Source organism: Gossypium hirsutum, unplaced genomic scaffold, assembly GCF_007990345.1.
Source record: "Gossypium hirsutum isolate 1008001.06 unplaced genomic scaffold, Gossypium_hirsutum_v2.1 scaffold_721, whole genome shotgun sequence".
Lineage (NCBI taxonomy): Eukaryota > Viridiplantae > Streptophyta > Magnoliopsida > Malvales > Malvaceae > Gossypium > Gossypium hirsutum.
In genome coordinates, this window is record NW_024403224.1 from 1 (window position 1) to 19959 (window position 19959).

The 19959-nt window shown below is 38.6% G+C and overlaps 5 non-coding genes and 31 pseudogenes across 5 annotated transcripts; all 36 read left to right on the top strand.

Annotated features, from left to right (window-relative positions):
* The first annotated feature begins 986 nt into the window (after window positions 1-986).
* On the top strand, window positions 987-1106 carry LOC121227041 (uncharacterized; annotated as a pseudogene).
* A 442-nt stretch (window positions 1107-1548) lies between these two features.
* LOC121227020 (uncharacterized) lies at window positions 1549-1667 on the top strand (annotated as a pseudogene).
* A 373-nt stretch (window positions 1668-2040) lies between these two features.
* LOC121227048 (uncharacterized) lies at window positions 2041-2158 on the top strand (annotated as a pseudogene).
* A 736-nt stretch (window positions 2159-2894) lies between these two features.
* LOC121227027 (uncharacterized) lies at window positions 2895-3011 on the top strand (annotated as a pseudogene).
* A 670-nt stretch (window positions 3012-3681) lies between these two features.
* LOC121227040 (uncharacterized) lies at window positions 3682-3800 on the top strand (annotated as a pseudogene).
* A 163-nt stretch (window positions 3801-3963) lies between these two features.
* LOC121227049 (uncharacterized) lies at window positions 3964-4082 on the top strand (annotated as a pseudogene).
* A 162-nt stretch (window positions 4083-4244) lies between these two features.
* On the top strand, window positions 4245-4363 carry LOC121227021 (uncharacterized; annotated as a pseudogene).
* Window positions 4364-5036: 673 nt separating this feature from the next.
* Window positions 5037-5155, top strand: LOC121227053 (uncharacterized; annotated as a pseudogene).
* A 164-nt stretch (window positions 5156-5319) lies between these two features.
* LOC121227050 (uncharacterized) lies at window positions 5320-5438 on the top strand (annotated as a pseudogene).
* A 163-nt stretch (window positions 5439-5601) lies between these two features.
* LOC121227023 (uncharacterized) lies at window positions 5602-5719 on the top strand (annotated as a pseudogene).
* A 376-nt stretch (window positions 5720-6095) lies between these two features.
* On the top strand, window positions 6096-6214 carry LOC121227032 (uncharacterized; annotated as a pseudogene).
* A 574-nt stretch (window positions 6215-6788) lies between these two features.
* LOC121227018 (5S ribosomal RNA) lies at window positions 6789-6907 on the top strand. Its single transcript, XR_005924701.1, has one exon. It is a non-coding gene; the product is annotated as a 5S ribosomal RNA (ribosomal RNA).
* Window positions 6908-7279: 372 nt separating this feature from the next.
* LOC121227044 (uncharacterized) lies at window positions 7280-7398 on the top strand (annotated as a pseudogene).
* Window positions 7399-7582: 184 nt separating this feature from the next.
* Window positions 7583-7702, top strand: LOC121227028 (uncharacterized; annotated as a pseudogene).
* Window positions 7703-8144: 442 nt separating this feature from the next.
* LOC121227030 (5S ribosomal RNA) lies at window positions 8145-8263 on the top strand. The gene has a single exon (XR_005924703.1). It is a non-coding gene; the product is annotated as a 5S ribosomal RNA (ribosomal RNA).
* Window positions 8264-9500: 1237 nt separating this feature from the next.
* Window positions 9501-9618, top strand: LOC121227022 (uncharacterized; annotated as a pseudogene).
* A 376-nt stretch (window positions 9619-9994) lies between these two features.
* Window positions 9995-10113, top strand: LOC121227034 (uncharacterized; annotated as a pseudogene).
* A 740-nt stretch (window positions 10114-10853) lies between these two features.
* Window positions 10854-10972, top strand: LOC121227019 (uncharacterized; annotated as a pseudogene).
* A 375-nt stretch (window positions 10973-11347) lies between these two features.
* Window positions 11348-11466, top strand: LOC121227035 (uncharacterized; annotated as a pseudogene).
* A 184-nt stretch (window positions 11467-11650) lies between these two features.
* On the top strand, window positions 11651-11770 carry LOC121227043 (uncharacterized; annotated as a pseudogene).
* Window positions 11771-11934: 164 nt separating this feature from the next.
* Window positions 11935-12052, top strand: LOC121227052 (uncharacterized; annotated as a pseudogene).
* Window positions 12053-12212: 160 nt separating this feature from the next.
* LOC121227024 (uncharacterized) lies at window positions 12213-12331 on the top strand (annotated as a pseudogene).
* A 376-nt stretch (window positions 12332-12707) lies between these two features.
* On the top strand, window positions 12708-12826 carry LOC121227045 (uncharacterized; annotated as a pseudogene).
* A 456-nt stretch (window positions 12827-13282) lies between these two features.
* Window positions 13283-13400, top strand: LOC121227033 (uncharacterized; annotated as a pseudogene).
* Window positions 13401-13561: 161 nt separating this feature from the next.
* Window positions 13562-13678, top strand: LOC121227026 (uncharacterized; annotated as a pseudogene).
* A 375-nt stretch (window positions 13679-14053) lies between these two features.
* On the top strand, window positions 14054-14172 carry LOC121227037 (uncharacterized; annotated as a pseudogene).
* A 183-nt stretch (window positions 14173-14355) lies between these two features.
* Window positions 14356-14475, top strand: LOC121227029 (uncharacterized; annotated as a pseudogene).
* Window positions 14476-14914: 439 nt separating this feature from the next.
* On the top strand, window positions 14915-15033 carry LOC121227042 (5S ribosomal RNA). The gene has a single exon (XR_005924706.1). It is a non-coding gene; the product is annotated as a 5S ribosomal RNA (ribosomal RNA).
* A 374-nt stretch (window positions 15034-15407) lies between these two features.
* On the top strand, window positions 15408-15526 carry LOC121227038 (uncharacterized; annotated as a pseudogene).
* A 179-nt stretch (window positions 15527-15705) lies between these two features.
* LOC121227031 (uncharacterized) lies at window positions 15706-15825 on the top strand (annotated as a pseudogene).
* Window positions 15826-15990: 165 nt separating this feature from the next.
* LOC121227051 (uncharacterized) lies at window positions 15991-16109 on the top strand (annotated as a pseudogene).
* A 163-nt stretch (window positions 16110-16272) lies between these two features.
* LOC121227056 (5S ribosomal RNA) lies at window positions 16273-16391 on the top strand. Its single transcript, XR_005924709.1, has one exon. It is a non-coding gene; the product is annotated as a 5S ribosomal RNA (ribosomal RNA).
* A 373-nt stretch (window positions 16392-16764) lies between these two features.
* Window positions 16765-16883, top strand: LOC121227039 (uncharacterized; annotated as a pseudogene).
* A 181-nt stretch (window positions 16884-17064) lies between these two features.
* LOC121227055 (uncharacterized) lies at window positions 17065-17183 on the top strand (annotated as a pseudogene).
* A 441-nt stretch (window positions 17184-17624) lies between these two features.
* On the top strand, window positions 17625-17743 carry LOC121227054 (5S ribosomal RNA). Its single transcript, XR_005924708.1, has one exon. It is a non-coding gene; the product is annotated as a 5S ribosomal RNA (ribosomal RNA).
* Window positions 17744-18396: 653 nt separating this feature from the next.
* LOC121227046 (uncharacterized) lies at window positions 18397-18515 on the top strand (annotated as a pseudogene).
* The last annotated feature ends 1444 nt before the right edge of the window (window positions 18516-19959 follow it).

A 19959-nucleotide genomic window follows, 5' to 3' on the forward strand; every position in this document is an offset into this window, starting at 1 on the left:
CAGATAACGGCGGCACGAGTACAGCATATGCATGGATCATAAAACTCCCAGAGCATGGCGCGTACTAGATGGTGACCCCTGAAGCCTCGTGTGCACCCCTCCATTTTATTTCATATAAAGTTTTTTAGTTGATTTTCTAACGTGTGTAACTAATTAGTTATTCGTTTCTTATTTGTGAATTTCATTCAAATTCGAGCGCAAGTCGAAAAGGTACCTTTATATAAATAGATCGCAAGAGTTATGGCTCATCAGCCTAATACCGATCCATCAAACCCGCAGTTAAGTGTACTGGGCGAGATTAGTATAGGTGGGTGACCTCCAGGGAAATCCTCGTATTGCACCCTTCCTGTTTATTTCATATAAATTGTTTTCGTTGCATTTCTACACGTGGTGTAACTAATTACTTTTTCATTTTACGAAATAAATAATTTAAAACATTATTTGCCGAATTTGCCGCTAGAGTAGATAAGCGTGCTTGGGCGAGAGTAGTACTAGGATGGTGACCTCCTGGAAGTCCTCGTTGCACCCTCCATTTTACTTCATATAATGTTTTTTTACTAGAATTCTAAACGTGGTTAGCTAATTAGTCATTTAATTTTCGAAATAAATTGAAACGTTATTTGGACGAATTTGCATTCAAATCGAGCACAAGTGCACAGGAGGTAGGTTTATATAAATAGATTGCGTAAGAGTTGACGGGGTAATCATACCAGCAGTAATGCATAGGATCCCATCAAACTCCGTAGTTAAGCGTGCTTGCGGATAGTAGTATTATGATAGGTGACCTTCTGGGAAGTCCTCGTGTTGCACCTCTCCAATTTTATTTCATATAAAGTTTTTTTATTAAATTTTCTACACGTGTGTAACAAATAGTAATTTGCGTTTTGCGAAATAAATAATTGAAACGTTATTTTTTCGAATTGCATTCAAATTCAGAGCAAGTGATAGGGGCAGCCTTTATATAAATAGATTGTGTAAGAGTTGACGGGTGTGATCATACCAGCAGTAATACACAGGATCCCATCAGAACTCCGTAGTGAAGCGTGCTTGTGAGATAGTAGTACAAGGATGGGTGACCTTCCTGGGAGGTCCTCGTGTTGCAACCCTCCAATTCTATTTCATATAAATTTTTTTAGTTAAATTTTCTACACGTGGTGAAACTAATTATAATTTGCATTTTGCGTTATTTGGTCGAATTTGCATTCAAATTCGAGGCGCAAGTGCGATAAGGGGCAGCCTTTATATAAATAAATTGCGCAAGAGTTAACGGGTGGACGATACCAACACTAATGCACCGGATCATATCAAAACTCCACAGTTAAGCATGCTTGGGCAAGAGTCGTACTAGGATGGCTGACCTCCTGTAACGGCCTCGTGTTGCACCCCTCCCATTTTATTTCATATAAAGTTTTTTTAGTTGATTTTCTAAACGTGGTGTAACTAATTAGTTATTTACGTTTTGCGTTATTTGGTCGAATTTGCATTCAAATTCGAGGCGCAAGTGCGATAAAGGGTAGCCTTATATAAATAGATGGCGCAAGAGTTGATGGGCTCGATCATACCAGCGCTAATCTACCGGATCCCATCAGAACTCCGCAGTTAAGTGTACTTGGGCGAGATTAGTATTAGGTTGGGTGACCTCCAGGGAAATCCTCGTATTGCACCCTTCCTGTTTTATTTCATATAAACTTGTTTCTCGTTGCATTTTCTACACGTGGTGTAACTAATTACTTATTTTCATTTTACGAAATAAATAATTTAAAACATTATTTGGCCGAATTTGCGCTAGAGTAGATAAGCGTGCTTGGCGAGAGTAGTACTAGGATTGGTGACCTCCTGGAAGTCCTCGTGTTGCACCCCTCCATTTTACTTCATATAATGTTTTTTTACTAGAATTTTCTAAACGTGGTTTAGCTAATTAGTCATTTTAATTTTCGAAATAAATAATTGAAACGTTATTTGGACGAATTTGCATTCAAATTCGAGGCACAAGTGCGATAGGAGGTAGGGTTTATATAAATAGATTGCGTAAGAGTTGACGGGTGTAATCATACCAGCAGTAATGCATAGATCCCATCAGAACTCCGTAGTTAAGCGTGCTTGCGGGATAGTAGTATTATGATAGGTGACCTTCTGGGAAGTCCTCGTGTTGCACCTCTCCAATTTTATTTCATATAAAGTTTTTTTTATTAAATTTTCTACACGTGGTGTAACTAAATAGTAATTTGCGTTTGCGAAATAAATAATTTGAAACGTTATTTTTCGAATTTGCATTCAAATTCGAGACGCAAGTGGGATAGGGGGCAGCCTTTATATAAATAGATTGTGTAAGAGTTGACGGCTGTGATCATACCAGCAGTAATACACAGGATCCCATCAGAACTCCGAGGAAGCGTGCTTGTGAGATAGTAGTACAAGGATGGGTGACCTTCCTGGGAGGTCCTCTGTTGCAACCCTCCAATTCTATTTCATATAAATTTTTTTTAGTTAATTTTCTACACGTGGTGAAACTAATTAATAATTTGCATTTTGCGTTATTTGGTCGAATTTGCATTCAAATTCGAGGCGCAAGTGGATAAGGGGCAGCCTTTATATAAATAAATTGCGCAAGAGTTAACGGGTGGACGATACCAACACTAATGCACCGGATCATATCAAAACTCCACAATTAAGCATGCTTGGGCAAGAGTCGTACTTGGATGGCTGATCTCCTGTAATGGCCTCGTGTTGACCCCTCCCATTTTATTTCATATAAAGTTTTTTTAGTTGATTTTCTAAATGTGGTGTAACTAATTAGTATTTACGTTTGCGTTATTGGTCGAATTTGCATTCAATTCGAGGCGCAAGTGCGATAAAGGGTAGCCTTTATATAAATAGATGGCGCAAGAGTTGATGGGCTCGATCATACCAGCGCTAATGTACGGATCCATCAGAACTCCGCAGTTAAGTGTACTTGGGCGAGATTAGTACTTGGTTGGGTGACCTCCAGGGAAGTCCTCGTATTGCACCCCTCCTGTTTATTTCATATAAACTTGTTTTTCGTTGCATTTTTACACGTGGTGTAACTAATTACTTATTTTCATTTTACGAAATAAATAATTTAAACATTATTTGGCCGAATTTCGCTAGAGTAGTTAAGCGTGCTTGGGCGAGAGTAGTACTAGGATTGGTGACCTCCTGGGAAGTCCTCGTGTTGCACCCCTCCCATTTTACTTCATATAATGTTTTTTTCTAGAATTTTCTAAACGTGGTTTAGCTAATTAGTCATTTTAATTTTGCGAAATAAATAATTTGAAACGTTATTTGGACGAATTTGCATTCAAATTCGAGGCACAAGTGCGATAGAGGTAGGGTTTATATAAATAGATTGCGTAAGAGTTGACGGGTGTAATCATACCAGCAGAATGCATAGGATCCCATCAGAACTCCGTAGTTAAGCGTGCTTGCGGATAGTAGTATTATGATAGGTGACCTTCTGGGAAGTCCTCGTGTTGCACCTCTCCAATTTTATTTCATATAAAGTTTTTTTAGTTAAATTTTCTACACGTGGTGTAACTAAATAGTAATTTGCGTTTTGCGAAATAAATAATTTAAACGTTATTTTTTCGAATTTGCATTCAAATTCGAGACACAAGTGCGATAGGGGGCACCTTTATATAAATAGATTGTGTAAGAGTTGACGGGTGTGATCATACCAGCAGTAATACACAGGATCCCATCAGAACTCCGTAGTGAAGCGTGCTTGTGAGATAGTAGTACAAGGATGGGTGACCTTCCTGGAGGTCCTCGTGTTGCAACCCTCCAATTTTATTTCATATAAAGTTTTTTTTAGTTAAATTTTCTACACGTGGTGAACCTAATTATAATTTGCATTTTGCGTTATTTGGTCGAATTTGCATTCAAATTCGAGGCGCAAGTACGATAAGGGCAGCCTTTATATAAATAAATTGCGCAAGAGTTAACGGGTGCGACCATACCAACACTAATGCACCGGATCATATCAAAACTCCACAGTTAAGCATGCTTGGGCAAGAGTCGTACTAGGATGGCTGATCTCCTGTAATGGCCTCGTGTTGCACCCCTCCCATTTTATTTATATAAAGTTTTTTTAGTTGATTTTTCTAAATGTGGTGTAACTAATTAGTTATTTACGTTTTGCGTTATTTGGTCGAATTTGTATTCAAATTCGAGGCGCAAGTGCGATAAAGGGTAGCTTTATATAAATAGATGGCGCAAGAGTTGATGGGCTCGATCATACCAGCGCTAATGTATCGGATCCCATCAGTACTCCGCAGTTAAGTGTACTTGGGCGAGATTAGTACTAGGTTGGGTGACCTCCAGGGAAGTCCTCGTATTGCACCCTCCTGTTTTATTTCATATAAACTTGTTTTCGTTGCATTTTGTACACGTGGTGTAACTAATTACTTATTTTCATTTTACGAAATAAATAATTTAAAACATTATTTGGCCGAATTTGCGCTAGAGTAGTTAAGCGTGCTTGGGCGAGAGTAGTACTAGGATTGGAGACCTCCTGGGAAGTCCTCGTGTTGCACCCCTCCCATTTTACTTCATATAATGTTTTTTACTAGAATTTTCTAAACGTGGTTTAGCTAATTAGTCATTTTAATTTTGCGAAATAAATAATTTGAAACGTTATTTGGACAATTTGCATTCAAATTCGAGGCACAAGTGCGATAGGAGGTAGGGTTTATATAAATAGATTGCGTTAGAGTTGACAGTGTAATCATACCAGCAGTAATGCATAGGATCCCATCAGAACTCCGTAGTTAAGCGTGCTTGCGGGATAGTAGTATTATGATAGGTGACCTTCTGGGAAGTCCTGTGTTGCACCTCTCCAATTTTATTTCTATAAAGTTTTTTTTAGTTAAATTTTCTACACGTGGTGTAACTAAATAGTAATTTGCGTTTTGCGAAATAAATAATTTGAAACGTTATTTTTTCGAATTTGCATTCAAATTCGAGACGCAAGTGCGATAGGGGCAGCCTTTATATAAATAGATTGTGTAAGAGTTGACGGGTGTGATCATACCAGCAGTAATCACAGGATCCCATCAGAACTCCGTAGTGAAGCGTGCTTGTGAGATAGTAGTACAAGGATGGGTGACCTTCCTGGGAGGTCCTCGTGTTGCAACCCTCCAATTTTATTTCATATAAAGTTTTTTTTAGTTAAATTTTCTACACGTGGTGAAACTAATTAATAATTTGCATTTTGCGTTATTTGGTCAATTTGCATTCAAATTCGAGGCGCAAGTACGATAAGGGGCAGCCTTTATATAAATAAATTGCGCAAGAGTTAACGGGTGCGACCATACCAACACTAATGCACCGGATCATATCAAAACTCCACAGTTAAGCATGCTTGGGCAAGAGTCGTACTAGGATGGCTGATCTCCTGTAATGGCCTCGTGTTGCACCCCTCCCATTTTATTTATATAAAGTTTTTTTAGTTGATTTTTCTAAATGTGGTGTAACTAATTAGTTATTTACGTTTTGCGTTATTTGGTCGAATTTGTATTCAAATTCGAGGCGCAAGTGCGATAAAGGGTAGTCTTTATATAAATAGATGGCGCAAGAGTTGATGGGCTCGATCATACCAGCGCTAATGTATCGGATCCCATCAGACTCCGCAGTTAAGTGTACTTGGGCGAGATTAGTACTAGGTTGGGTGACCTCCAGGGAAGTCCTCGTATTGCACCCCTCCTGTTTTATTTCATATAAACTTGTCTTTCGTTGCATTTTGTACACGTGGTGTAACTAATTACTATTTTCATTTTACGAAATAAATAATTTAAAACATTATTTGGCCGAATTTGCGCTAGAGTAGTTAAGCGTGCTTGGGCGAGAGTAGTACTAGGATTGGGACCTCCTGGGAAGTCCTCGTGTTGCACCCCTCCCATTTTACTTCATATAATGTTTTTTTACTAGAATTTTCTAAACGTGGTTTAGCTAATTAGTCATTTTAATTTTGCGAAATAAATAATTTGAAACGTTATTTGGACGAATTTGCATTCAAATTCGAGGCACAAGTGCGATAGGAGGTAGGGTTTATATAAATAGATTGCGTTAGAGTTGACAGGTGTAATCATACCAGCAGTAATGCATAGGATCCCATCAGAACTCCGTAGTTAAGCGTGCTTGCGGGATAGTAGTATTATGATAGGTGACCTTCTGGGAAGTCCTCGTGTTGCACCTCTCCAATTTTATTTCGTATAAAGTTTTTTTTAGTTAAATTTTCTACACGTGGTGTAACTAAATAGTAATTTGCGTTTTGCGAAATAAATAATTTGAAACCTTATTTTTCGAATTTGCATTCAAATTCGAGACGCAAGTGCGATAGGGGGCAGCCTTTATATAAATAGATTGTGTAAGAGTTGACGGGTGTGATCATACCAGCAGTAATGCACAGGATCCTATCAGAACTCCGTAGTTAAGCGTTATTTGGTCGAATTTGCATTCAAATTCGAGGCGCAAGTGCGATAAGAGTTAACGGGTGGGACGATACCAACACTAATGCACCGGATCATATCAAAACTCCACAGTTAAGCATGCTTGGGCAAGAGTCGTACTAGGATGGCTGATCTCCTGTAATGGCCTCGTGTTGCACCCCTCCCATTTTATTTCATATAAAGTTTTTTATTTGATTTTTCTAAATGTGTAACTAATTAGATATTTACGTTTTGCGTTATTTGGTCGAATTTGCATTCAAATTCGAGGCGCAAGTGCGATAAAGGGTAGCCTTTATATAAATAGATGGCGCAAGAGTTGATGGGCTCGATCATACCAGCGCTAATGTACCGGATCCCATCAGAACTCCGCAGTTAAGTGTACTTGGGCGAGATTAGTACTAGGTTGGGTGACCTCCAGGGAAGTCCTCGTATTGCACCCCTCCTGTTTTATTTCATATAAACTTTTTTTCGTTGCATTTTCTACACGGGTGTAACTAATTACTTATTTTCATTTTACGAAAAAATAATTTAAAACATTATTTGGCCGAATTTCGCTAGAGTAGTTAAGCGTGCTTGGGCGAGAGTAGTACTAGGATTGGTGACCTCCTGGGAAGTCCTCGTGTTGCACCCCTCCCATTTTACTTCATATAATGTTTTTTTCTAGAATTTTCTAAACGTGGTTTAGCTAATTAGTCATTTTAATTTTGCAAAATAAATAATTTGAAACGTTATTTGGACGAATTTGCATTCAAATTCGAGCCACAAGTGCGATAGGAGGTAGGGTTTATATAAATAGATTGCGTTAGAGTTGACGGTGTAATCATACCAGCAGTAATGCATAGGATCCCATCAGAACTCCGTAGTTAAGCGTGCTTGCGGGATAGTAGTATTATGATAGGTGACCTTCTGGGAAGTCCTCGTGTTGCACCTCTCCAATTTTATTTCATATAAAGTTTTTTTTAGTTAAATTTTCTACACGTGGTGTAACTAAATAGTAATTTGCGTTTTGCGAAATAAATAATTTGAAACGTTATTTTTTCGAATTTGCATTCAAATTCGAGACGCAAGTGCGATAGGGGGCAGCCTTTATATAAATAGATTGTGTAAGAGTTGACGGGTGTGATCATACCAGCAGTAATGCACAGGATCCCATCAGAACTCCGTAGTTAAGCGTGCTTGTGAGATAGTAGTACAAGGATGGGTGACCTTCCTGGGAGGTCCTCGTGTTGCAACCCTCCAATTCTATTTCATATAAAGTTTTTTTTAGTTAAATTTTCTACACGTGGTGAAACTAATTAAAATTTGCATTTTGCGTTATTTGGTCGAATTTGCATTCAAATTCGAGGCGCAGTGCGATAAGGGGCAGCCTTTATATAAATAAATTGCGCAAGAGTTAACGGGTGGGACGATACCAACACTAATGCACCGGATCATATCAAAATCCACAGTTAAGCATGCTTGGGCAAGAGTCGTACTAGGATGGCTGACTCCTGTAATGGCCTCGTGTTGCACCCCTCCCATTTTATTTCATATAAAGTTTTTTTAGTTGATTTTTCTAAAGTGGTGTAACTAATTAGTTATTTACGTTTTGCGTTATTTGGTCGAATTTGCATTCAAATTCGAGGCGCAAGTGCGATAAAGGGTAGCCTTTATATAAATAGATGCGCAAGAGTTGATGGGCTCGATCATACCAGCGCTAATGTACCGGATCCCATCAGAACTCCGCAGTTAAGTGTACTTGGGCGAGATTAGTACTAGGTTGGGTGACCTCCAGGGAAGTCCTCGTATTGCACCCCTCCTGTTTTATTTCATATAAACTTGTTTTTCGTTGCATTTTCTACACGTGGTGTAACTAATTACTTATTTTCATTTTACGAAATAAATAATTTAAAACATTATTTGGCCGAATTTCGCTAGAGTAGTTAAGCGTGCTTGGGCGAGAGTAGTACTAGGATTGGTGACCTCCTGGGAAGTCCTCGTGTTGCACCCCTCCCATTTTACTTCATATAATGTTTTTTTCTAGAATTTTCTAAACGTGGTTTAGCTAATTAGTCATTTTAATTTTGCGAAATAAATAATTTGAAACGTTATTTGGACGAATTTGCATTCAAATTCGAGCCACAAGTGCGATAGGAGGTAGGGTTTATATAAATAGATTGCGTAAGAGTTGACGGGTGTAATCATACCAGCAGTAATGCATAGGATCCCATCAGAACCCGTAGTTAAGCGTGCTTGCGGGATAGTAGTATTATGATAGGTGACCTTCTGGGAAGTCCTCGTGTTGCACCTCTCCAATTTTATTTCATATAAAGTTTTTTTTAGTTAAATTTTCTACACGTGGTGTAACTAAATAGTAATTTGCGTTTTGCGAAATAAATAATTTGAAACGTTATTTTTTGAATTTGCATTCAAATTCGAGACGCAAGTGCGATAGGGGGCACCTTTATATAAATAGATTGTGTAAGAGTTGACGGGTGTGATCATACCAGCAGTAATACACAGGATCCCATCGAACTCCGTAGTGAAGCGTGCTGTGAGATAGTAGTACAAGGATGGGTGACCTTCCTGGGAGGTCCTCGTGTTGCAACCCTCCAATTTTATTTCATATAAATTTTTTTTAGTTAAATTTTCTACACGTGGTGAAACTAATTAATAATTTGCATTTTGCGTTATTTGGTCGAATTTGCATTAAATTGAGGCGCAAGTCGATAAGGGGCAGCCTTTATATAAATAAATTGCGCAAGAGTTAACGGGTGCGACCATACCAACACTAATGCACCGGATCATATCAAAACTCCACAGTTAAGCATGCTTGGGCAAGAGTCGTACTAGGATGGCTACCTCCTGTAATGGCCTCGTGTTGCACCCCTCCCATTTTATTTCATATAAAGTTTTTTTAGTTGATTTTTCTAAACGTGGTGTAACTAATTAGTTATTTACGTTTTGCGTTATTTGGTCGAATTTGCATTCAAATTCGAGGCGCAAGTGCGATAAAGGGTAGCCTTTATATAAATAGATGGCGCAAGAGTTGATGGGCTCGATCATACAGCGCTAATGTACCGGATCCCATCAGAACTCCGCAGTTAAGTGTACTTGGGCGAGATTAGTACTAGGTTGGGTGACCTCCAGGGAAGTCCTCGTATTGCACCCCTCCTGTTTTATTTCATATAAACTTGTTTTTCGTTGCATTTTTACACGTGGTGTAACTAATTACTTATTTTCATTTTACAAATAAATAATTTAAAACATTATTTGGCCGAATTTGCGCTAGAGTAGTTAAGCGTGCTTGGGCGAGAGTAGTACTAGGATTGGTGACCTCCTGGGAAGTCCTCGTGTTGCACCCCTCCCATTTTACTTCATATAATGTTTTTTTACTAGAATTTTCTAAACGTGGTTTAGCTAATTAGTCATTTTAATTTTGCGAAATAAATAATTTGAAACGTTATTTGGACGAATTTGCATTCAAATTCGAGGCACAAGTGCGATAGGAGGTAGGGTTTATATAAATAGATTGCGTAAGAGTTGACGGGTGTAATCATACCAGCAGTAATGCATAGGATCCCATCAGAACTCCGTAGTTAAGCGTGCTTGCGGGATAGTAGTATTATGATAGGTGACCTTCTGGGAAGTCCTCGTGTTGCACCTCTCCAATTTTATTTCATATAAAGTTTTTTTTAGTTAAATTTTCTACACGTGGTGTAACTAAATAGTAATTTGCGTTTTGCGAAATAAATAATTTGAAACGTTATTTTTCGAATTTGCATTCAAATTCAGACGCAAGTGCGATAGGGGGCAGCCTTTATATAAATAGATTGTGTAAGAGTTGACGGGTGTGATCATACCAGCAGTAATGACAGGATCCATCAGAACTCCGTAGTTAAGCGTGCTTGTGAGATAGTAGTACAAGGATGGGTGACCTTCCTGGGAGGTCCTCGTGTTGCAACCCTCCAATTCTATTTCATATAAAGTTTTTTTAGTTAATTTTCTACACGTGGTGAAACTAATTATAATTTGCATTTTGCGTTATTTGGTCGAATTTGCATTCAAATTCGAGGCGCAAGTGCGATAAGGGGCAGCCTTTATATAAATAAATTGCGCAAGAGTTAACGGGTGGGACGATACCACACTAATGCACCGGATCATATCAAAACTCCACAGTTAAGCATGCTTGGGCAAGAGTCGTACTAGGATGGCTGACTCCTGTAATGGCCTCGTGTTGCCCCCTCCCATTTTATTTCATATAAAGTTTTTTTAGTTGATTTTTCTAAACGTGGTGTAACTAATTAGTTATTTACGTTTTGCTTATTTGGTCGAATTTGCATTCAAATTCGAGGCGCAAGTGCGATAAAGGGTAGCCTTTATATAAATAGATGGCGCAAGAGTTGATGGCTCGATCATACCAGCGCTAATGTACCGGATCCCATCAGAACTCCGCAGTTAAGTGTACTTGGGCGAGATTAGTATTAGGTTGGGTGACCTCCAGGGAAGTCCTCGTATTGCACCCCTCCTGTTTTATTTCATATAAACTTGTTTTTCGTTGCATTTTTACACGTGGTGTAACTAATTACTTATTTTCATTTTACGAAATAAATAATTTAAAACATTATTTGGCCGAATTTGCGCTAGAGTAGTTAAGCGTGCTTGGGCGAGAGTAGTACTAGGATTGGTGACCTCCTGGAAGTCCTCGTGTTGCACCCCTCCCATTTTACTTCATATAATGTTTTTTTACTAGAATTTTCTAAACGTGGTTTAGCTAATTAGTTATTTTAATTTTGCGAAATAAATAATTTGAAACGTTATTTGGACGAATTTGCATTCAAATTCGAGCACAAGTGCGATAGGAGGTAGGGTTTATATAAATAGATTGCGTAAGAGTTGACGGGTGTAATCATACCAGCAGTAATGCATAGGATCCCATCAGAACTCCGTAGTTAAGCGTGCTTGCGGGATAGTAGTATTATGATAGGTGACCTTCTGGGAAGTCCTCGTGTTGCACCTCTCCAATTTTATTTCATATAAAGTTTTTTTTAGTTAAATTTTCTACACGTGGTGTAACTAAATAGTAATTTGCGTTTTGCGAAATAAATAATTTGAAACGTTATTTTTTCGAATTTGCATTCAAATTCGAGACGCAAGTGCGATAGGGGGCAGCCTTTATATAAATAGATTGTGTAAGAGTTGACGGGTGTGATCATACCAGCAGTAATACACAGGATCCCATCAGAACTCCGTAGTGAAGCGTGCTTGTGAGATAGTAGTACAAGGATGGGTGACCTTCCTGGGAGGTCCTCGTGTTGCAACCCTCCAATTTTATTTCATATAAATTTTTTTTAGTTAAATTTTCTACACGTGGTGAAACTAATTAGTAATTTGCATTTTGCGTTATTTGGTCGAATTTGCATTCAAATTCGAGGCGCAAGTGCGATAAGGGGCAGCCTTTATATAAATAAATTGCGCAAGAGTTAACGGGTGGGACGATACCAACACTAATGCACCGGATCATATCAAAACTCCACAGTTAAGCATGCTTGGGCAAGAGTCGTACTAGGATGGCTGACCTCCTGTAAGGCCTCGTGTTGCACCCTCCCATTTTATTTCATATAAATTTTTTTAGTTGATTTTTCTAAACGTGGTGTAACTAATTAGTTATTTACGTTTTGCGTTATTTGGTCAATTTGCATTCAAATTCGAGGCGCAAGTGCGATAAAGGGTAGCCTTTAATAAATAGATTGCGCAAGAGTTGATGGGCTCGATCATACCAGCGCTAATGTATCGGATCCCATCAGAACTCCGCAGTTAAGTGTACTTGGGCGAGATTAGTATTAGGTTGGGTGACCTCCAGGGAAGTCCTCGTATGCACCCCTCCTGTTTTATTTCATATAAACTTGTTTTTCGTTGCATTTTGTACACGTGGTGTAACTAATTACTTATTTTCATTTTACGAAATAAATAATTTAAAACATTATTTGGCCGAATTTGCGCTAGAGTAGTTAAGCGTGCTTGGGCGAGAGTAGTACTAGGATTGGTGACCTCCTGGGAAGTCCTCGTGTTGCACCCCTCCCATTTTACTTCATATAATGTTTTTTTACTAGAATTTTCTAAACGTGGTTTAGCTAATTAGTCATTTTAATTTTGCGAAATAAATAATTTGAAACGTTATTTGGACGAATTTGCATTCAAATTCGAGCCACAAGTGCGATAGGAGGTAGGGTTTATATAAATAGATTGCGTAAGAGTTGACGGTGTAATCATACCAGCAGTAATGCATAGGATCCCATCAGAACTCCGTAGTTAAGCGTGCTTGCGGGATAGTAGTATTATGATAGGTGACCTTCTGGGAAGTCCTCGTGTTGCACCTCTCCAATTTTATTTCATATAAAGTTTTTTTTAGTTAAATTTTCTACACGTGGTGTAACTAAATAGTAATTTGCTTTTGCGAAATAAATAATTTGAAACGTTATTTTTTCGAATTTGCATTCAAATTCGAGACGCAAGTCGATAGGGGCACCTTTATATAAATAGATTGTGTAAGAGTTGACGGGTGTGATCATACCAGCAGTAATACACAGGATCCCATCAGAACTCCGTAGTAAGCGTGCTTGTGAGATAGTAGTACAGGATGGTGACCTTCCTGGGAGGTCCTCGTGTTGCAACCCTCCAATTTATTTCATATAAATTTTTTTTAGTTAATTTTCTACACGTGGTGAAACTAATTATAATTTGCATTTTGCGTTATTTGGTCGAATTTGCATTCAAATCGAGGCGCAAGTCGATAAGGGGCAGCCTTTATATAAATAAATTGCGCAAGAGTTAACGGGTGCGACCATACCAACACTAATGCACCGGATCATATCAAAACTCCACAGTTAAGCATGCTTGGGCAAGAGTCGTACTAGGATGGCTGACCTCCTGTAAGGCCTCGTGTTGCACCCCTCCCATTTTATTTCATATAAAGTTTTTTTAGTTGATTTTTCTAAACGTGGTGTAACTAATTAGTTATTTCGTTTGCGTTATTTGGTCGAATTTGCATTCAAATTCGAGGCGCAAGTGCGATAAAGGGTAGCCTTTATATAAATAGATGCGCAAGAGTTGATGGGCTCGATCATACAGCGCTAATGTACCGGATCCCATCAGAACTCCGCAGTTAAGTGTACTTGGGCGAGATTAGTACTAGGTTGGGTGACCTCCAGGAAGTCCTCGTATTGCACCCCTCCTGTTTTATTTCATATAAACTTGTTTTTCGTTGCATTTTCTACACGTGGTGTAACTAATTACTTATTTTCATTTTACGAAATAAATAATTTAAAACATTATTTGGCCGAATTTGCGCTAGAGTAGTTAAGCGTGCTTGGGCGAGAGTAGTACTAGGATTGGTGACCTCCTGGGAAGTCCTCGTGTTGCACCCCTCCCATTTTACTTCATATAATGTTTTTTTACTAGAATTTTCTAAACGTGGTTTAGCTAATTAGTATTTTAATTTTGAAATAAATAATTTGAAACGTTATTTGGACGAATTTGCATTCAAATTCGAGGCACAAGTGCGATAGGAGGTAGGGTTTATATAAATAGATTGCGTAAGAGTTGACGGGTGTAATCATACCAGCAGTAATGCATAGGATCCCATCAGAACTCCGTAGTTAAGCGTGCTTGCGGGATAGTAGTATTATGATAGGTGACCTTCTGGGAAGTCCTCGTGTTGCACCTCTCCAATTTTATTTCATATAAAGTTTTTTTTAGTTAAATTTTCTACACGTGGTGTAACTAAATAGTAATTTGCGTTTTGCGAAATAAATAATTTGAAACGTTATTTTTCGAATTTGCATTCAAATTCGAGACGCAAGTGCGATAGGGGGCAGCCTTTATATAAATAGATTGTGTAAGAGTTGACGGGTGTGATCATACCAGCAGTAATGCACAGGATCCCATCAGAACTCCGTAGTTAAGCGTGCTTGTGAGATAGTAGTACAAGGATGGGTGACCTTCCTGGGAGGTCCTCGTGTTGCAACCCTCCAATTTTATTTCATATAAAGTTTTTTTTAGTTAATTTTCTACACGTGGTGAAACTAATTATAATTTGCTTTTGCGTTATTTGGTCGAATTTGCATTCAAATCGAGGCGCAAGTGCGATAAGGGGCAGCCTTTATATAAATAAATTGCGCAAGAGTTAACGGGTGGACCATACCACACTAATGCACCGGATCATATCAAAACTCCACAGTTAAGCATGCTTGGGCAAGAGTCGTACTAGGATGGCTGACCTCCTGTAAGGCCTCGTGTTGCACCCCTCCATTTTATTTCATATAAAGTTTTTTTAGTTGATTTTCTAAACGTGGTGTAACTAATTAGTTATTTGCGTTTTGCGTTATTTGGTCGAATTTGCATTCAAATTCGAGGCGCAAGTGCGATAAAGGGTAGCCTTTATATAAATAGATTGCGCAAGAGTTGATGGGCTCGATCATACCAGCGCTAATGTACCGGATCCCATCAGAACTCCGCAGTTAAGTGTACTTGGGCGAGATTAGTACTAGGTTGGGTGACCTCCAGGGAAGTCCTCGTATTGCACCCCTCCTGTTTTATTTCATATAAACTTGTTTTTCGTTGCATTTTTACACGTGGTGTAACTAATTACTTATTTTCATTTTACGAAATAAATAATTTAAAACATTATTTGGCCGAATTTGCGCTAGAGTAGTTAAGCGTGCTTGGGCGAGAGTAGTACTAGGATTGGTGACCTCCTGGGAAGTCCTCGTGTTGCACCCCTCCCATTTTACTTCATATAATGTTTTTTTACTAAATTTTCTAAACGTGGTTTAGCTAATTAGTTATTTTAATTTTGCGAAATAAATAATTTGAAACGTTATTTGGACGAATTTGCATTCAAATTCGAGGCACAAGTGCGATAGGGGTAGGGTTATATAAATAGATTGCGTAAGAGTTGACGGGTGTAATCATACCAGCAGTAATGCATAGGATCCCATCAGAACTCCGTAGTTAAGCGTGCTTGCGGGATAGTAGTATTATGATAGGTGACCTTCTGGGAAGTCCTCGTGTTGCACCTCTCCAATTTTATTTCATATAAAGTTTTTTTAGTTAATTTTCTACACGTGGTGTAACTAAATAGTAATTTGCTTTTGCGAAATAAATAATTTGAAACGTTATTTTTCGAATTTGCATTCAAATTCGAGACGCAAGTGCGATAGGGGCAGCCTTTATATAAATAGATTGTGTAAGAGTTGACGGGTGTGATCATACCAGCAGTAATGCACAGGATCCCATCAGAACTCCGTAGTTAAGCGTGCTTGTGAGATAGTAGTACAAGGATGGGTGACCTTCCTGGGAGGTCCTCGTGTTGCAACCCTCCAATTTTATTTCATATAAAGTTTTTTTTAGTTAAATTTTCTACACGTGGTGAAACTAATTAGTAATTTGCGTTTTGCGTTATTTGGTCGAATTTGCATTCAAATTCGAGGCGCAAGTGCGATAAGGGGCAGCCTTTATATAAATAAATTGCGCAAGAGTTAACGGGTGCGGACCATACCAACACTAATGCACCGGATCATATCAAAACTCCACAGTTAAGCATGCTTGGGCAAGAGTCGTACTAGGATGGCTGACCTCCTGTAAGGCCTCGTGTTGCACCCCTCCCATTTTATTTCATATAAAGTTTTTTTAGTTGATTTTTCTAAACGTGGTGTAACTAATTAGTTATTTCGTTTTGCGTTATTTGGTCGAATTTGCATTCAAATTCGAGGCGCAAGTGCGATAAAGGGTAGCCTTTATATAAATAGATTGCGCAAGAGTTGATGGGCTCGATCATACCAGCGCTAATGTACCGGATCCCATCAGAACTCCGCAGTTAAGTGTACTTGGGCGAGATTAGTACTAGGTTGGGTGACCTCCAGGGAAGTCCTCGTATTGCACCCTCCTGTTTTATTTCATATAAACTTGTTTTTCGTTGCATTTTCTACACGTGGTGTAACTAATTACTTATTTTCATTTTACGAAATAAATAATTTAAAACATTATTTGGCCGAATTTGCGCTAGAGTAGTTAAGCGTGCTTGGCGAGAGTAGTACTAGGATTGGTGACCTCCTGGGAAGTCCTCGTGTTGCACCCCTCCCATTTTACTTCATATAATGTTTTTTTACTAGAATTTTCTAAACGTGGTTTAGCTAATTAGTTATTTTAATTTTGCGAAATAAATAATTTGAAACGTTATTTGGACGAATTGCATTCAAATTCGAGGCACAAGTGCATAGGAGGTAGGGTTTATATAATAGATTGCGTAAGAGTTGACGGGTGTAATCATACCAGCAGTAATGCATAGGATCCCATCAGAACTCCGTAGTTAAGCGTGCTTGCGGGATAGTAGTATTATGATAGGTGACCTTCTGGGAAGTCCTCGTGTTGCACCTCTCCAATTTATTTCATATAAAGTTTTTTTTAGTTAAATTTTCTACACGTGGTGTAACTAAATAGTAATTTGCGTTTTGCGAAATAAATAATTTGAACGTTATTTTTTCGAATTTGCATTCAAATTCGAGACGCAAGTGCGATAGGGGCAGCCTTTATATAAATAGATTGTGTAAGAGTTGACGGGTGTGATCATACCAGCAGTAATGCACAGGTCCCATCAGAACTCCGTAGTTAAGCGTGCTTGTGAGATAGTAGTACAAGGATGGGTGACCTTCCTGGGAGGTCCTCGTGTTGCAACCCTCCAATTTATTTCATATAAAGTTTTTTTTAGTTAAATTTTCTACACGTGGTGAAACTAATTATAATTTGCATTTTGCGTTATTTGGTCGAATTTGCATTCAAATTCGAGGCGCAAGTGCGATAAGGGGCAGCCTTATATAAATAAATTGCGCAAGAGTTAACGGGTGGACGATACCAACACTAATGCACCGGATCATATCAAAACTCCACAGTTAAGCATGCTTGGGCAAGAGTCGTACTAGGATGGCTGACCTCCTGTAAGGCCTCGTGTTGCACCCCTCCCATTTTATTCATATAAAGTTTTTTTAGTTGATTTTTCTAAACGTGGTGTAACTAATTAGTTATTTGCGTTTTGCGTTATTTGGTCGAATTTGCATTCAAATTCGAGGCGCAAGTGCGATAAGGGTAGCCTTTATATAAATAGATTGCGCAAGAGTTGATGGGCTCGATCATACCAGCGCTAATGTACCGGATCCCATCAGAACTCCGCAGTTAAGTGTACTTGGGCGAGATTAGTACTAGGTTGGGTGACCTCCAGGGAAGTCCTCGTATTGCACCCCTCCTGTTTTATTTCATATAACTTGTTTTCGTTGCATTTTCTACACGTGGTGTAACTAATTACTTATTTTCATTTTACGAAATAAATAATTTAAAACATTATTGGCCGAATTTGCGCTAGAGTATTAAGCGTGCTTGGCGAGAGTAGTACTAGGATTGGTGACCTCCTGGGAAGTCCTCGTGTTGCACCCCTCCCATTTTACTTCATATAATGTTTTTTTACTAAATTTTCTAAACGTGGTTTAGCTAATTAGTTATTTTAATTTTGAAATAAATAATTTGAAACGTTATTTGGACGAATTTGCATTCAAATTCGAGGCACAAGTGCATAGGAGGTAGGGTTTATATAAATAGATTGCGTAAGAGTTACGGGTGTAATCATACCAGCAGTAATGCATAGGATCCCATCAGAACTCCGTAGTTAAGCGTGCTTGCGGATAGTAGTTTATAGGTACTTCTGGGAGTCTCGTGTGCACCTCTCCAATTTTATTTCATATAAAGTTTTTTTATTAATTTTTACACGTGGTGTAATAAATAGTAATTTGCGTTTTGAAATAAATATTTGAAACGTTATTTTTTCGAATTTGCATTCAAATTCGAGACGCAAGTGCGATAGGGGGGAGCCTTTATATAAATAGATTGTGTAAGAGTTGACGGGTGTGATCATACCAGCAGTAATGCACAGGATCCCATCAGAACTCCGTAGTTAAGCGTGCTTGTGAGATAGTAGTACAGGATGGGTGACCTTCCTGGGAGGTCCTCGTGTTGCAACCCTCCAATTCTATTTCATATAAGTTTTTTTTAGTTAATTTTCTACACGTGGTGAAACTAATTATAATTTGCATTTTGCGTTATTTGGTCGAATTTGCATTCAAATCGAGGCCAAGTGCGATAAGGGGCAGCCTTTATATAAATAAATTGCGCAAGAGTTACGGGTTGGACCATACCAACACTAATGCACCGGATCATATCAAAACTCCACAGTTAAGCATGCTTGGGCAGAGTCTACTAGGATGGCTGACCTCCTGTAAGGCCCGTGTTGCACCCCTCCCATTTTATTTCATATAAAGTTTTTTTAGTGATTTTTCTAAACGTGGTGTAACTAATTAGTTATTTGCGTTTGCGTTATTTGGTCGAATTTGCATTCAAATCGAGGCGCAAGTGCGATAAAGGGTAGCCTTTATATAAATAGATGCCAAGAGTGATGGTCGATCATACAGTGCTAATGTACCGAATCCCATCAGAATCCGCAGTTAAGTGTACTGGGCTGAGTTAGTACTAGGTTGCGGTGACCTCCAGGAAGTCCTCGTATTGCACCCCTCCTGTTTTATTTCTATAAACTTGTTTTTGTTGCATTTTCTACACGTGGTGTAACTAATTACTTATTTTCATTTTACGAAAAATAATTTAAATTTTGCAATTTCGTAGGTAGTTAAGCGTGCTTGGGAGGTATACTGGTTGTGACCTCCTGGATCCTCGTGTTCACCCCTCCTTTTACTTATATATGTTTTTTACTAGAATTTTCTAAACGTGGTTTAGCTAATTCATTTTAATTTTTGATAATAATTGAACGTTTTTGGACGATTTGCATTCAAATTCGAGGCACAGTGAAGGAGTGGTTTATAATAGTTGCGTAAGGCTACGGGTGTATCTCGCTAATGCAGGTCCCCCCAGACTCCGTGTTAAGGTGGCTTGCGGGATAGTGTATTTGATAGTGACTTCTGGAAGTCCTCGTGTTGCACCTCTCCATTTTTTTATATAAAGTTTTTTTTACTAATTTCTCAGTGGTTAATAATTTTTGCGTTTTGCGAATAATATTTGACGTTATCTTTTTTTTCATTTGGCATTATAATTTGAGGTGCGAGTGCGATAGCGGAACTCCGTAGTGAAGCGTGCTTGTGAGATAGTAGTACAAGGATGGGTGACCTTCCTGGGAGGTCCTCGTGTTGCAACCCTCCAATTTTATTTCATATAAAATTTTTTTTAGTTAAATTTTCTACACGTGGTGAAACTAATTAGTAATTTGCATTTTGCGTTATTTGGTCGAATTTGCATTCAAATTCGAGGCGCAAGTGCGATAAGGGGCAGCCTTTATATAAATAAATTGCGCAAGAGTTAACGGTGGGACGATACCAACACTAGTGCACCGGATCATATCAAAACTCCACAGTTAAGCATGCTTGGGCAAGAGTCGTACTAGGATGGCTGACCTCCTGTA